Source organism: Hypanus sabinus, chromosome 15 (assembly GCF_030144855.1).
Source record: "Hypanus sabinus isolate sHypSab1 chromosome 15, sHypSab1.hap1, whole genome shotgun sequence".
NCBI lineage: Eukaryota > Metazoa > Chordata > Chondrichthyes > Myliobatiformes > Dasyatidae > Hypanus > Hypanus sabinus.
This window is the reverse complement of record NC_082720.1, coordinates 9,096,554-9,111,475: the sequence shown is the minus strand read 5'-3', so window position 1 is coordinate 9,111,475 and position 14,922 is coordinate 9,096,554. Positions and strand designations below refer to the sequence as shown.

The 14,922-nt window shown below is 40.7% G+C and overlaps 1 protein-coding gene across 5 annotated transcripts in view; it reads right to left on the bottom strand.

Moving 5' to 3' along the window:
• Window positions 1–14,922, bottom strand: part of ebf1a (EBF transcription factor 1a) — a 468,633-nt gene that overhangs the window by 212,361 nt on the left and 241,350 nt on the right. The gene's annotated exons all lie outside the window — the stretch shown is intronic.

Genomic DNA, 14,922 nt, shown 5'->3' with positions numbered 1-14,922 from the left:
TGATTTATTCACCATTAATTCTTGAACTTACCGGTCATTGACTTGAAAAAGGGGTGGGGGGCAGATACACAAGTCCCTGTTGTATCAATGGCACTGAGATCCAGAGGGTTGAAAACTTAAAGTTCTGATGAAAATTACCAATAGCCTCTCCGGTCCAACCACACCTACAGCCTCAGGAGGCTAAAGAAATTTGGCATGTCCTCTTTGACCCTCATTAATTTTTATCAATGCATTGTAGGAAGCACGCTACCTGGCTGCATCACAGCTTGGTATGGCAGCTGCTCTGCCAGTGACCACAAAAAAAACCTGCAGAAGTTTGTGGACTCAGCACATCATGGAATCCAGCCTCCCCTCCTAAGACTCTGTCTACACTTCTCGCTATCTCAGTGAAGCCGTAAGTCACAGCAATGTTTAGTGTGGGTGTTTCCTGGCAGTAGAGGAGGCCATGAACTGTTATGCTACAATGAGAATGGGAAGTAGAACTGAAATGGGTGGCCACTGGGAAGTAGTCTTCAACCTGATGTCATGAACATCAATTTCTTGAACTTCTGGTAATTGCCCCCGCTCTCTTTCACCATTCCCCATTCCTGTTTCCCTCTCACACTTTTTCTTCTTACCTACCCATCACCTCCCTCCGGTGCTCCTCCTGCCTCCCTTTCTTCCATGGCCTTCTGTCCTCTCCTATCAGAATCCCCCTTCTCCGGTTCTTTATCTCTTTCACCAATCAACCTCCCAGCTCTTTACCTCACCCCTCCCCTCTCCTGATATCACCTGTCACCTTGTACTTCTTCCTCCCCTCTTCACACCTTCTTATTTTGACTCTCCCATTCCTTTCCAGTCCTGATGAAAGGTCTCAGATCAAACTGTCGATAGTTCACTCTTTGTCTGCCTGCAAAGTTCCTCCAGCATTTGTGTGTGTGGTGTTGTATCCATTGTCGTGACTGGTGAAGGCAAACATGCCAGCCATCTCCTTCACCATCCTGTCTCCCTGTGACTCCACTTTCAGAAAATAATCTTATATTTCTGCAAAGTTACCAACCATGTCACCTACACTCTCATCCAACTCATTAATATAAATGACAAACAACAGGAAACAGCGTCACACCATCAATCACAGGCCTCCAATCTGAAAAACAGCTCTCCAATACCACTCTCTGATTCCTACAACCAAACCCAACAAAATATCTTATTTCAAAATTCTCTATTTTGTTTGAATACCTTCATTAAATCTCCCTAACCCCACAGCCTCACCTTTTCTTGTCGTTCAATGCAACTGAAGTTCTGCAGACTGGTGGATCTCCTCAGCCTCATCTCTAGATGTCCTTCCTAACGACAAGTGACTTTAATACACATTCCAAAGCCCTGCTTGTATATTAAACAGATTTACCATAATAACTTCATATTTTTAACAGAGCACTTTTTTAAAATAAATCCCTCTGCATGAAATCCAATTTGCCTTACACCAACTACTTCCTTGTTTCTTGCTGTACACAGCTTACCTATTTTACATCAATAAGTAGACTGCAAAAGTACTTCCTCACTTGCAAAGGATGTTAGGCAATGGAGTGTGTTTTATGAATGCACAATTCCCTCATTATAATATTTAGAACAATTTCTCTTTACAACAACATCCTCTACTCTCCATCCAAATGCAGATGGTTGTACTGAACAAGTTCAAATCAAATCAAACCAAATCAAATCAAGTTTAATTATCATTCAAACCATACATGGGTGCAGTTGAATGAGGCAGCATTCCTCTGGGGCCAAGATGCATAACATATATTCAAAATTGTGAGAGAGAGGAAAAAACAAACATCGTTACACTAGAAAATACATGTATAGTCCAAGATCCTGAGTGACTTGCAAATTGATGGTACAGTTGCGGGCAGTCCAGCCTGTCAGTACCCCAGTTAAACAGTGGTGGGCAGCACTGATGGGACAGGCCAGCCCCCAACCGAGCAAAGAAACCACACTACACTGCCTCCAGCATTTCCTCACATGGACTGAAGCGGCAGGCAAGCCCATGGCTTGAGGCCTGATCCTCACTACAACCAAGGCCACACTGCTGCCTCAACGCCTGTCTCACCACTAGACAAGGGAAACAGGCTGTAACATCTCACATTATGAATGTCCAACAGGGTCTTGTGATCGCAAGAGAAACATCCAAGAAACATCACAGTAACCCAGAACGCTGCTTTTGTGCACCAGCTCCGATGGCTTCAAGTAACTGGCAGCATCACGGTCTGCACCCAAGTCAGCTCTTCCAGACCTTCTGTGACCTGAGTACCCACATCTCCTGACCAACTGTCGGCTTCCCCTTCTCCTGGCTGAGTGCTGGCTTTTCCTTCTCCTGGCCGACTGCTGGCTTCCTCTTCTCCAACCCACCCTCCAGCTTCTCCTTCTCCAACCCACCCTCCAGCTTCTCCTTCTCTGACTCATCTATCGGCTCCTTCTATAGCCCAACCGGCTGCTCAAAACAACAAGCAGATCACTGATGTGGTAGACCTGCTGACCCAATAGACAGTAGACAATAGGTGCAGGAGTAGGCCATCCGGCCCTTCGAGCCAGCACCGCCATTCAATGTGATCTTGGTTGATCATCCACAATCAGTACCCCGTTCCTGCCTTCTCCCCATATCCCTTGACTCCGCTATCTTTAAGTGTTCTATCTAACTCTTTCTTGAAAGCATCCAGAGAATTGGCCTCCACTGCCTTCTGAGGCAGAGCATTCCATAGATCCACAACTCTCTGGGTGAAGAAGTTTTTCCTGAACTCCATTCTAAATAGCCTACTCCTTATTCTTAAACTGTGGCCTCTGGTTCTGGACTCCCCCAACATCGGGAACATGTTTCCTGCCTCTAGCGTGTCCAATCCCTTAATAATCTTGTATGTTTCAATCAGATCCCCCCTCATCCTTCTAAATTCCAGTGTATACAAGCCCAGTCGCTCCAATCTTTCAACATATGACAGTCCCGCCATCTCAGGAATCAACCTCGTGAACCTACACTGCACTCCCTCAATAGAAAGAATGTCCTTCCTCAGATTTGGAGACCAAAACTGAACACAATACTCCAGGTGTGGTCTCACCAGGGCCCTGTACAACTGCAGAAGGACCTCTTTGTTCCTATACTCAACTTCCCTTGTTATGAAGGCCAACATGCCATTAGCTTTCTTCACTGCCTGCTGTACCTGCATGCTTACTTTCAGTGACTGATGAACAAGGACACCTAGATCTCGTTGTACTTCCCCTTTTCCTAACTTGATACCATTCAGATAGTAATCTGCCTTCCTGTTCTTGCCACCAAAGTGGATAACCTCACATTTATCCACATTAAACTGCATCTGCCATGCATCTGCCCACTCAGCCAACCTGTCCACGTCCGCCTCATAGTTCACAGTGCCACCCAGCTTTGTGCCATCTGCAAATTTGCTAAGGTTACTTTTAATCTCTTCATCTAAATCATTAATGTATATTGTAAATAGCTGCGGTCCCAGCACCGAGCCTTGCGGTACCCCACTAGTCACTGCCTGCCATTCTGAAAAGGACCCGTTAATCCCTACTCTTCGTTTCCTGTCTGCCAACCAATTTTCTATCCATGTTAGTACCCTATCCCCAATACCATGTGCTCTAATTCTGCCACTAATCTCGTATGTGGGACCTTATCAAAGGCTTTCTGAAAGTCCAGGTACACTACATCTAGTTTCTCCTTCTCCAACCCACCCTCCAGCTTCTTTTATTGTTGATTGTCTATAGTGCTTCCTCGGTACTACATAAACAATCATCCCAGAAACTTTGGGCTCTGGGTTAGACCCAGAACCTATAAACTACTAACTCTAGCATGATGGGGAACTCCAAGCAGGAATATATAATTTCAGACCACTCATTTTACGTAAACCCAGTTTCTTTTGGCATTCCATTCAACAATATCACTGCCTCTTAATCCACAGGTTGCACCTTTTCCCACCAGTAGACAAAAAAAGAAATTTTGGGTTGACTTTCTCTCCTGCAACCAAAGTACAGAAATCTAGTGTCGGTGCCTGGATTAGTCTGATTCCTATCAGTTATCCTGATTCTAACCAGGACGCTATTAAAGGATGAGTTTCTGCATAGTCCTCATACTGTTTAAATGTCAGAGAATTCAGGGATTAAAGGAAGGTTCCGGAATTTCTTTTACTTGGAATAAGCCTTCAGCCATTGTAAATTAGATTCATTTTTTTTCCCGCAGAGTTTGCCAACATATCTTTGAATAAATATTATATCATATTTCACAGTAATAATAGTGAAAATCAGTGCTCTAATTGTGGATTACAGACAGCAATTAAATACAAGGATACATCACACTAATTGGTTCCACCAATGAATGTCTACAAGGCAAAGAAATATTGTTTCCCCAAATTATTCAAAAATTATATAATGCTGTTAAATAGAAAGGAATTTGGAGATATGCATTAAAACCTAATAAATACCTGAAATCATTCGACAAAGAAACCAGGCTGCACTGATTATCCATCCTCCCCATGTTCATTATCAGCTTTTTGTCTCTGAAGCAAGTCACATTTAGTGCTCAGTATAAATGTGTACCAGTTTGGGAAATCTTGTCATTGAGTGTATGCTCTAACAACTGGGTACATTGCTATGAATGCCTGGGAGAAATCTTTATAAAAGATCTGCTTTGAAAATTCTTACTTTTTAGACAATTTATATAGGTTTAAATTCTTTCCTCCCACATTCTGTGCTCCAGCAACACCTATTGGGCTGAGTTATGGGCTGAGTGCAGGGATTAGGTGAGAGTAAGCATTCGGCACAGACTAGAAGGGCCGAGATGGTCTGTTTCTGTGCTATAATTGTTATAGGGTTATTGTCCAGTATGTTTTGAAACTTAAGAATAGATCTCTACTAATTAACTAATTTTAATTAAGGTCTAACTAAAATCTATATTGACATGTAGGTAATTAACCTACCAGTGCAACTTTTGCAATCTCAGCTGCCAACATTTCCAACACATGCAAACTTTGGGTTACAGAGAGTTCTCAGAACCCTAATGTGAACGGGGAAGAACCCACACATAAAAGAACAGTCCTGCTCAGAGGAAGATAATAGGGAGTAAGGGGAGGGGTTAAGTTCCATACTCTGGGTTTTCTATGATCCAGCACAACTCAGGTCCTCAAGATGTTGAACTAGTGAGAATTTCCACTTACAAGTATTATTGTCATTTGATCTGCAAGCCTACAGTCCTGAAAAACTGACATTTGCAGCAAGTATATCTCCAATTTGTGTTCAGTTTTTGCACTAACATCTTGTTTTCAAGTCTTTTTTCACTAATTTATATAATTTCTGTTCTGTGTTTTGTCTGAATCTACATGTTGTGATACAAACAAGCTTTTCAATGTACCTGTAACTCACTGTATTTGTGCATATGGCAATAACCTCATATGACTTGACTTGAGCAATAGCCAAGATTGCCTACTATCACTAAGTATGATTTCTTATGTAATCTCCTCAGGATCTCTACCTTGTTTGCAATGTATTCTCCTCCTCTCTGCCTAACAGCCCGCATTCTACACACCTGTCTCATTCAGGTCAGATTTTCCTTCCAATTTTTTTGTTCTGTTTGTTGCATTAATGAGAATTTTTTCTTTGCTCACTGTGACAGGGCAAGTTTTAGAAGCACAAAACAGCAACAATAACTGGAGAAGAGCTGCAAGCTGGGCAGCTGTGCAAAATCGGAAGCAGCAAGCTCAAATTTCTTCCTGATTTTCTTCTCCAATGTGATGGGAAGCAAAATTAGACTGAGTATAAAATGGGTTTCCCAATCACAGATTCCTACTTCGGCAACGTCAATCTGCAACTGGAATGAATGCAGAAACACGAATAACACTGAATTTTATTGAGTAATATTTTCAACAAGGATCATGTGGAAAACAAAAGGACTTCTGCACATTAAATCAATGCAGTTGGAGTGGAGCCTGCTTACAATGACAGAGTGTAGAGGAACTGAGTTACTAATCCAGTTTGGCACTGCTGTCTGGTTAAGGAGAGGGTGGATCTCTGTATGAATGGGCATGGCACCATTCAATGCCAACCAAAGACCTTTCAATGTTAACAAACAGCTGGCTCATTTGCTGCACACTCATAATTTTTTGCACTCTTGAGAATTAGCATGCAGTTATATTTTTCGTAATCAGATGTTGACAAGGACTCTTCCTTCACATCAGGAAGCCTGGCTTGTTTCTAAATTTCTACGGTCCCACTGTGTTACTGTGCTGTAAATACGATTGGTACTCCAATGACAAGCATGTTACAACTATTCTGGGCAGCTCATGGAAACCCCAGAGGTGGCCTCAGGTCACAAGCAACCATAGGAGCATTTAAAAGAAGTTGTTTCCATTAAAAAAAAAATCTCATTTTTACTAGCTGCGGCAAACTAAGGGGCACCACAAAGTGAAAATTCAGCCAGTGGAAAACCATGGAGTTAATTTGCCTTCCTACTGGCTATAATACTCAAAAGGAATGCCTTGGCAACCAGAGGTGAGAGGGTGAGGGTAGGGTAGCAGTTTGTGTGATGACATCTCCAAGGACATGTCCAACCACAGTTGTCAAACCCATACATAATCATTGAATTGCCAAAAGCTTTTCTGTTAATTGGCTTGTATTTAGAGGAATTGGTGTTAAGAACATTTGGCCCACTTTTGTTTTAGTTTAAAACTTTCCTGTCCTGACAAGTGACACTGTTCTTTTATTCTTTCTGCTGGTGACTTAAAATAACTTCCAACAACTTCAAGGTTAACGGCAACACAATACACTCCGGAAGATGTTGGGAATAATTTCAACAAGTCAGATAGGAGGCAACCAGGAAATGATGGTGTTTCCATACATGGCTACATAGATTATCATTATTTAAAGAAACAAGATCCTTTCTATGTCAGGAAGCTACATACCAACAACGCATTAGACTTTTGGTGCTGTTGGCTCGTCAGTATGTTCTAGTGTTAGCCCTGGGACTTGGCATACACAATGGGCATATTATGTACTCTCCAGCAGATGAAAATCGACCTCAGAGGTCATGGTAATAACAAAGTAACTTGGTTTGCACTCACCAGCGGATTCAGAGGAGCTAAAGGGACTGACAATTTGCAATCACTCATTTAATCCTACCGTTAAAGACAAATTTGCATTGTAGTAATGCTTTGCTACCACTAATAATATACTCCCAGTGTATTTGTAGTAGCGGCTCAGTACAAACCACGGCAATCCAAGCTTAACAATGAACAGGATTTCAAAAGTAGCCTGCAGGGAGATCAGATTGCCTCCACTGCTGATACCTGCAGTGCTCAGTGATCTTGTAATCTCTGTCTCGGTGGCCGATGCCAGATCGTCATTCTAGAAGGTGAACCCTCACAAGCCATCAGGCCCCAATGGCTGCCAACTCAGTTACAGTAACTCCATCAATGGCACCAACCTCCCCACCATTCTCGACATCTTCAAGGAACGATGCCTCAAAAAGGCATCATCCACCATAAGGATCCCCATCACCCAGGACATACCCCCCTCTCATTGCTTCCATCAGAGAAGAGGAACAGGGGCCTAAAGGCACGCACTCAGTGATTCAAGAACAGCTTCTTCTCCTCTGCCATCAGATTTCTGAACATTGAACCTGTGAATACTACCTCACTTTTTTTTTTGCTCTTCTTATTTAACTTTTTTAATACAAATCAATTTATTTAGTGAGATACAGCACAGAATAGGCCCTTCCAGCCCTCTGAGGCATGCCAACCAGCAATCCTATGATTTAACCCTAGCCTAATCACGGGACAATTTACAATTGCCAATTAACCTACCAACCGATATATCTTTGAACTGTTATGTATATATGTTTATTCCATCCAAATAACAGCACAATTTTATTATTATTTATTACAATGTACTGCTGCCACATAACAACAAATTTCACAATATATGCCAGTGATAGTAAACCTGATTTTGATTCTGATTCTGAAAATTAAAGTCCATTCCAATGTAGAGGTCTCCGATGATCACATGTATTATGCTGGTTGTTTGGATTTTTACAATTTTTCAATTGTGAAATGCGGCATTTTAACCACACACACTTTTTGCTGTGTTGGATGCTCATCCTTACAAAGGTTGGGCACAGGAGTTCTGACTGAAATTTCCATCCCCACTCTCAGAGGCCCAGACACTAACTATGCTAACCAACGTGAAGGTTGGTCTTAATTTTCTTCATTTCATTCAACTTCCAAACACGAGTTAACAATATTTTCACTGCTGCTTCATCAAGCTGTTTTGCAACATTGATGGGTTCACAGTTAATCCAAATAGATTTCAAAAGTTCAGTTCCTACCAACAGAAGTTACCAAACTTAATAGTGAACACAAATTAAGTAAATGGATTTTCTTTGGCTTCCTCTAACAATGCAGACAGTGGGGGCAAAAGTTATTTCAAGCCCTGCAACCAGCTTTCAAACTTTGTCACAGTTTCATGTAGAACTCAGAAAATGAAATCTCTAACTTATGAAACTAGGAGGGTATAATCGTTTGGCTAATTTGGATAACATATCAGTGCATTATGCTAATCCAATCTCATTTGCTTATGCCAATTAAGTTAATTAGAAAATAGACTTTGCTCCATAACAGCAAATCCATAAGAACAATCTTTATAAAAATTAAGAGAGTGTAATTGTTACGCTATTATGGATAACTTATGAAGAAATTATGCTAATTGTATCTAATTTACATAGGAAATTGAACCAATTAGAACATAATTTTCCCTTGCAACTCAACTTGATTGTAGAGGTCCTTAAACATTTCCCTAACTTTAGTGATGTTTTATTGTATCACATAAAGCAGCTGATTCAATTAAAACTTACTTTTATTACTCTGAAATAATCTGCTTTACCCACTGGTTACACAAGCTAGAACTTTGGGTATATGTATTAAATAGTAGATCAGAGACATGATCATATTGTGCACTAGATGGACATTGAGTGTATGGCGTTGTATATTGGTTAACATTCAAGTGAAACTCCAATCCATATTCATGGAAACATGATTAAGTCTGGTGCTCCTGTACAGAAGTCAGGGATCATAGCAAAAAAGGGGAGAGTATCTTTAGGACAGAGACCTCCCTGTCAGGAGGACTTCAAATATTTTTCGACAGTATTTTTAAAAAAACACAGAAAATCTCCATAGTATGTGACTCAATATTTAACTCTCAACATTCATCACACTATCACTTATATTAATTGTTTTTTCAAGACCTTTTTGTGCATTAATTGGCAATGCATTTCACTGAAGGATAATTACAAAGTGTTTTACAAAACATAGATTTCTAAAGTATCCATAAGGCTCTGATGTGATCCAGGAAAGATGAAGGTTTGAAAAGTACTATCAAAATCCAAATTATTTAACTTACTTATTAGTTATTTATTTATTTATTGAGAAACAGCGCAGAATAGGCTCTTCTGTAGTGCCCAGCAACCCCCAATTAACCCTAACATCATCACGGGACAATTTACAATGGCTAACTAACCTACTAACCAGTGTGTCTTTGGATTGTGGGAGGAAACTGGGGCACCTGGAGAAATCTCACACATTGCTCCTTGCTCCTGACGTCAGAACAGAACTCCAAACTCCATCACCCATTTTTTTTTCCATTAATATATGTGATGTTTGGTTCCACTGCATTTTTAGATGGCTTGGTTTGCAAAACAGTAAAAAGTTGGACCTTAACATTTTTTGAAGGTGGAATCAGCCGTAAGCATATCCATAGGTTAGATCAACTGTATTTTGGATAGTTGTGTTTAGAAAGATACCCCTCCCAACTTCTCCCCCACCCAGTTCATCTATCACCTTGTTTATTTCTCCTGTGCCCCCTCCTTTTAACTCAGACTCATCTTTTTTCTCCAGTCCTGATCAAGGGTCTCAGCCCAAAACTTAGACTGTACTCTCTTCCATAGATGCTACCTGACCTGCTTAGCTCCTTCAGCATTTTGTGTGGATGTTGCTTGCTTTACATTTCCAGCATCTGCAAATTCTCTGTTGTCTGCAATATATATTGCTTGGTGTATCTTGTGTTGTCTGTAGTAGAGTGCTTGTTTGGGTCTAGAGGGTGGTAGAAGGCTGGGTCTATACTATATTGGATTATTTGTTCATTTTTGCCTTGAATACGGTTTTGTTGAATATCTGGCTTGATAGAACATTTATTGTTTAGGTCAACACTACACTGGATTGATAAACTGGGAATATGTTGAATAGCTGAATGTATACTACTTTGGATGACTTATTCTACCTTACCTGGGGTGACTGGAAGTACATTGCATAGTTAGATTGGTGGATCAACAGTATATCGCATGGCTTTGTCTCTGATGTTATTGGATTGTTGAGTCAGCTTTATAATGAACGATTTGGTCTGTGAGATGTTGGATGACTAAGTTTATTAAATATTGGATGACTAGGACTGTAGCTATTGAATTAATAGTTCTAAGCATATTAGACAGTTTGGTCTATATGAGGCAATGCAAGAAGTGTCGAGAGACAATCAGTGCAAGGCTAAACTTCAAGAACAAAATATGGTGAAAACAATTACTCTTCTCAGAAGAGGTTAATTTTATTTAGGGTAAGTGATTGTATTTTCATGTAAAGAGCTAACACCCCTAATGAGATATTACAATTTCAATGAAGGAATGGAAGGATGCATGGAGTGGTATTAGAACCGATTGAGTTTGCCTTCTGACTTTGTAATGCAGAAGAATTTGCTGTGTTAGGTGATAGTGCAAGTCACTGTGAGTGTGCTATTAACAAATGGTCAGTCCGAACCAAAAATAAATATTAATGAAGAGGGCAAATGTTTTGGAATGAGGTGATCTCATTTAACAAATTTAGCATATTACAGCTTACTCCAGTAACATGATTCATAGACTGTGTGCAACCATTTTGCATACGTCTCACTAGCACTCAATAGCACTGCTCATGTGAAAAATGATTTAAATATTAGCAAATCACTTGCCTTATTGATGTGTAATCATGAAGTCACTTCTAAACATCAGTTCTTAATTTGCTGCAGGCTTGTAATTAATTAATTTAGGTCTTTTCCACAAAGATATTAGCAGAACTTGGAGATCATGCTTATCAAGAAGGATTGAGCAAATCTTGTATCATAAAAGCAGAAGATAAAGCTGAGGGAGTCTTTAAGAAATCAAAGGGTTTGAGAGCTTGCCATAACAAAAGTTCTTACACTGCTTGGAATATCCAAAGCTATTGTTACTAGTGCAATGTAACAAATCCAAATGGGGATTTCTGGAGACTCACCTCACTTAGAGTTATTGTGATGTGGAACTTGGTACCATAAAGATTAGATAAAGTGAATAGTTTAGATATATTTAAAAAGAAACTAGATACGACTAATAGAAAAAATATAATGATGAGTTTGCGGGCTTAGATGAAGTAGGACTGAAAGAAGCTTAGATGGAAGCTTCAGCAAGGAAGCTCGTGTGAGTAGCAGGTAAGAACAAAATGTTTTTTATCTACACTGGTAAATTTAAAAGGTACGAAATTACAACAAATTAAATGACATAAGAATGCAGGATCAGGTGATGCGCTGTAGCTGCATGTTGTGGGAGCTGGTGGACCCAAAGATTCCTGGTGTCCGCATCTGTAGCAAGTGTTGGTTGCTTGAGGAACTTGGGCTCAAAGTTGATGATCTGGAATCTCAGCTTCAAACACTACAATATATCAGGGAGAATAACAGCTAACTGGGCACCGTGTTTCAGGAGCAAGTCACACCCATTAGATTAACTAGTTTAAATTCAATCTGTTTCCAGGGTCAAGAAGGTGTGACTGTGAATGAAGCAGGCAGAGAGATCCAAGTAGTGTTGGAGGAGACTCAGACTTTGAGTTATTGAGACTATTGCTCCCTGTGAGAATTAAAGTGGTGCTGTAAGAAGGAAGAGCAACCAAACCATGGCACTGTGGATCGGGGGAGGGAAGAGAAATGTAGTTATAATTATGGACAGTACAGTCAGCAGAATAGACAACTTTCTCTACAGTTAGGATCAAGAGTCCCAAAGGCTGTGTTGTCTGCCTGGTGTCCAGGCTCAGGGCATTCTATCTGATCTGCAGAGGAATTTGGAGTGGGAGGGAAAAGATCCAGTTGTCACAGTCCATGTGGGTACCAAAAACTTAAGAAGAACGAGGAAAGGATTTCTGCTGAGGGAATTTAAGTCGTTAGGGATATAGAACCTTAGAAGTAATTATCTCTGGATTTTTACCTAAGCTACATACAAATTGGCACAGGGTAACTAACATCTGAGAGCTAAATGTGTGGCTCAAGGATTGGTGTGGAAGATGTGGGTTTAAATTTGTGGAAGATCAGTACTAGTATTGGGGGAGGTGGAAGCTGTTCTGATGGGACAGGCTACACCTGAACCATGCTGAGACCAGATTCCTAGGGAATTACATAAGTGTGACTGTGGATAGGACTTTAAACTAAATAGTAGTTTACGGTGTCACGGCAGCATAGTGGTCAGCTTTACGCTTTACCTTACCAGTAACGGGGGTTCGATTCCCACTGTCACCTGTAAGGAATTTGTATGTTCACCAGAGAAACCGCCTGGGTTTCCTCCCACATCTCTGAAATGTACCTGTTGGTAGGTTAGTTGGTTATTTTAAACTGTCCTGTGATTAGGCTAGGATTAACTTGGGGGATTGCTGGGTGGCACAACTCAAAGGACTGGAAGTATTCAATCAATCAAAGTAGGGGGATAGGTTCAACAGCTTGGAAAAGCATGGATAAAGTGAAAGGGAAAGGCAGATGTTAAGGAGTTCTCCAGAATGCAAGATAAGACAAAAAGTCTAGAAAGGCTGATGAATACAGCATCAGAAGTATTATATTTGAAAGTATGCAACATACATAAAAATGTAGATGCTTGTAACAAAGTTAGAAATTGGCAGATATGCCACTGTGGGTATCATTGCATCGCAGTTGAAAGAAGATCACAGCTGAGGCTTCATACCCCTTGTATGAAAAAGATAAGCAGGTGGTAGAGAGGCTGGGGTGTCTTTGTTGGTAAAAATAAAATCAAACACTTTGGAAGAAGTGACATATGATCAGATATTGTGGAATCCTAGTGGGTAGAGTTAAGAAACACCAAGGGTTAAAAGACCCTGATAGGTGTTATATACAGCCCTCAGAACACTAGCCAGGATGTGGAATACAATTTACAATAGGAGATAGAACAGCAATGTTATGATGGTCATAGGATATTTCAACATGCAGGTAGATTGGAAAAATCACGTTGGTGCTGGATCCCAAGAGAAGGAATTTGTAAATGGTTGCAAAATGGCTTTTTACAGCAGATTGTCATTGTAGTCCTCCATTAGTCTCGATAGACTATGGATTTGCACCTTGGAAAGTTTCCAGGGTGCAAGCCTGGACAAGGATTTTTTAATGGAAGACCAGCAGTTGCCCAAGCTGCAAGTCTCCCCTGTCCACGCCACTGATGTTGTCTAAGGGAAGGGCATTAGGACCCATACAACTTGGCACCGGCGTCGTCGCAGAGCAATGTGTGGTTAAGTGCCTTGCTCAAGGACTCACACGCATCCTCAGCCAAGGCTCGAACTAGTGACTTTCAGATCACCAGATTGTGATTGTGCCCTGCAGGGGAAAGCAAGTCTGGATTGGGTGTTGTGTAATGGAGCCAATTTGATTAGGGAGCTTAAGGTAAAGGAGCCCTTAGGAAACAGTAATCATAATATGACAGAATTCTCCCTACAGTTTGAGAGGGAGAAAATAAAATTGGATGCATCTGTATTACAATGGAGCAAAGTGAAATACAGATGCATGAGAAAGGAGCTGGCCAAAGTTGGTTGGAAGGGGAAACTAGCAGAGCTGCCAGTAGAGGAGCATTGGCTGAAGTTTCCAGAAGAAATTTCAAATATGCAGGATCGATGCAGCATAAAATAGAGGAAGAATTCTAAAGGGAGGATGAGACAATCATGGCTAGCAAGAAGTCAAAAACAGCATAAAAGTAAAAGAGAGGGCATGCAATATAACCTGGAAGCTAGAGGACTGGGAAGCTTTTGAAAACCAACATAAGGTAACTAAAAAAGCAAAAGGGAGAGAAAAAATAAAATATGAAGGTAAGTTAGCCAATAATATAAAAGAGGATAACAAAAGTATTTTTCAGATATATAAAGGGTAAAAGAGAGGTGAGAGTACATATCAGACCACTGGGAAATGATACTGGAGAGGTAGTAATGGGGCACAAAGAAATGGTGTATGATCTAAGTGTTCTCTATCTGTCTTCACTGTGGAAGACACCAGCAGTCTGCCAGAAACTCAAGAGTGTCAGGAGCAGAAGCGAGTGTAGTCACTATACTAAGGAGATGGTGCTTGAGAAGCTGAAAGGTCTGAAGATAGATAAGTCATCTGGACCATATGGACTGCACCCCAGGTTTCTGAAAAAGGTAGCTGAAGAGATTGTGAAGGCATTAGTAATGATCTTTCAAGGATCACTAGGTTCTGGAATGGTTCCAGAGGATGGGAAAATTGCATACGTCACTGCACTCTTCAAGAAGAGAGAGAGGAAAAAGACAGGAAATGATAGACCAGCTAAACTGACTTCAGTGTGTTTGGTAAGATGGTAGAGTCCATTATTGAGGATGAGGTTTTGGAGTCCTTGGAGGCATATGATAAAAGAAGCAAAAATCAGCAATATTTCCTTAAGGAGAAATCTAACAAATCGTTTGGAAATATTTGGGGAAATACCAGGCAGGATAGAGAAAGGGAAGTAGGTGGATGGTTTTTACTTGGATTTTCAGAAGGCCTTTCACAAGTTACCACACATGAGGCTGCTAAACAAGATAAGACCCCATAGTGTGACAGGAAAGATATGAACATGGATAGAAG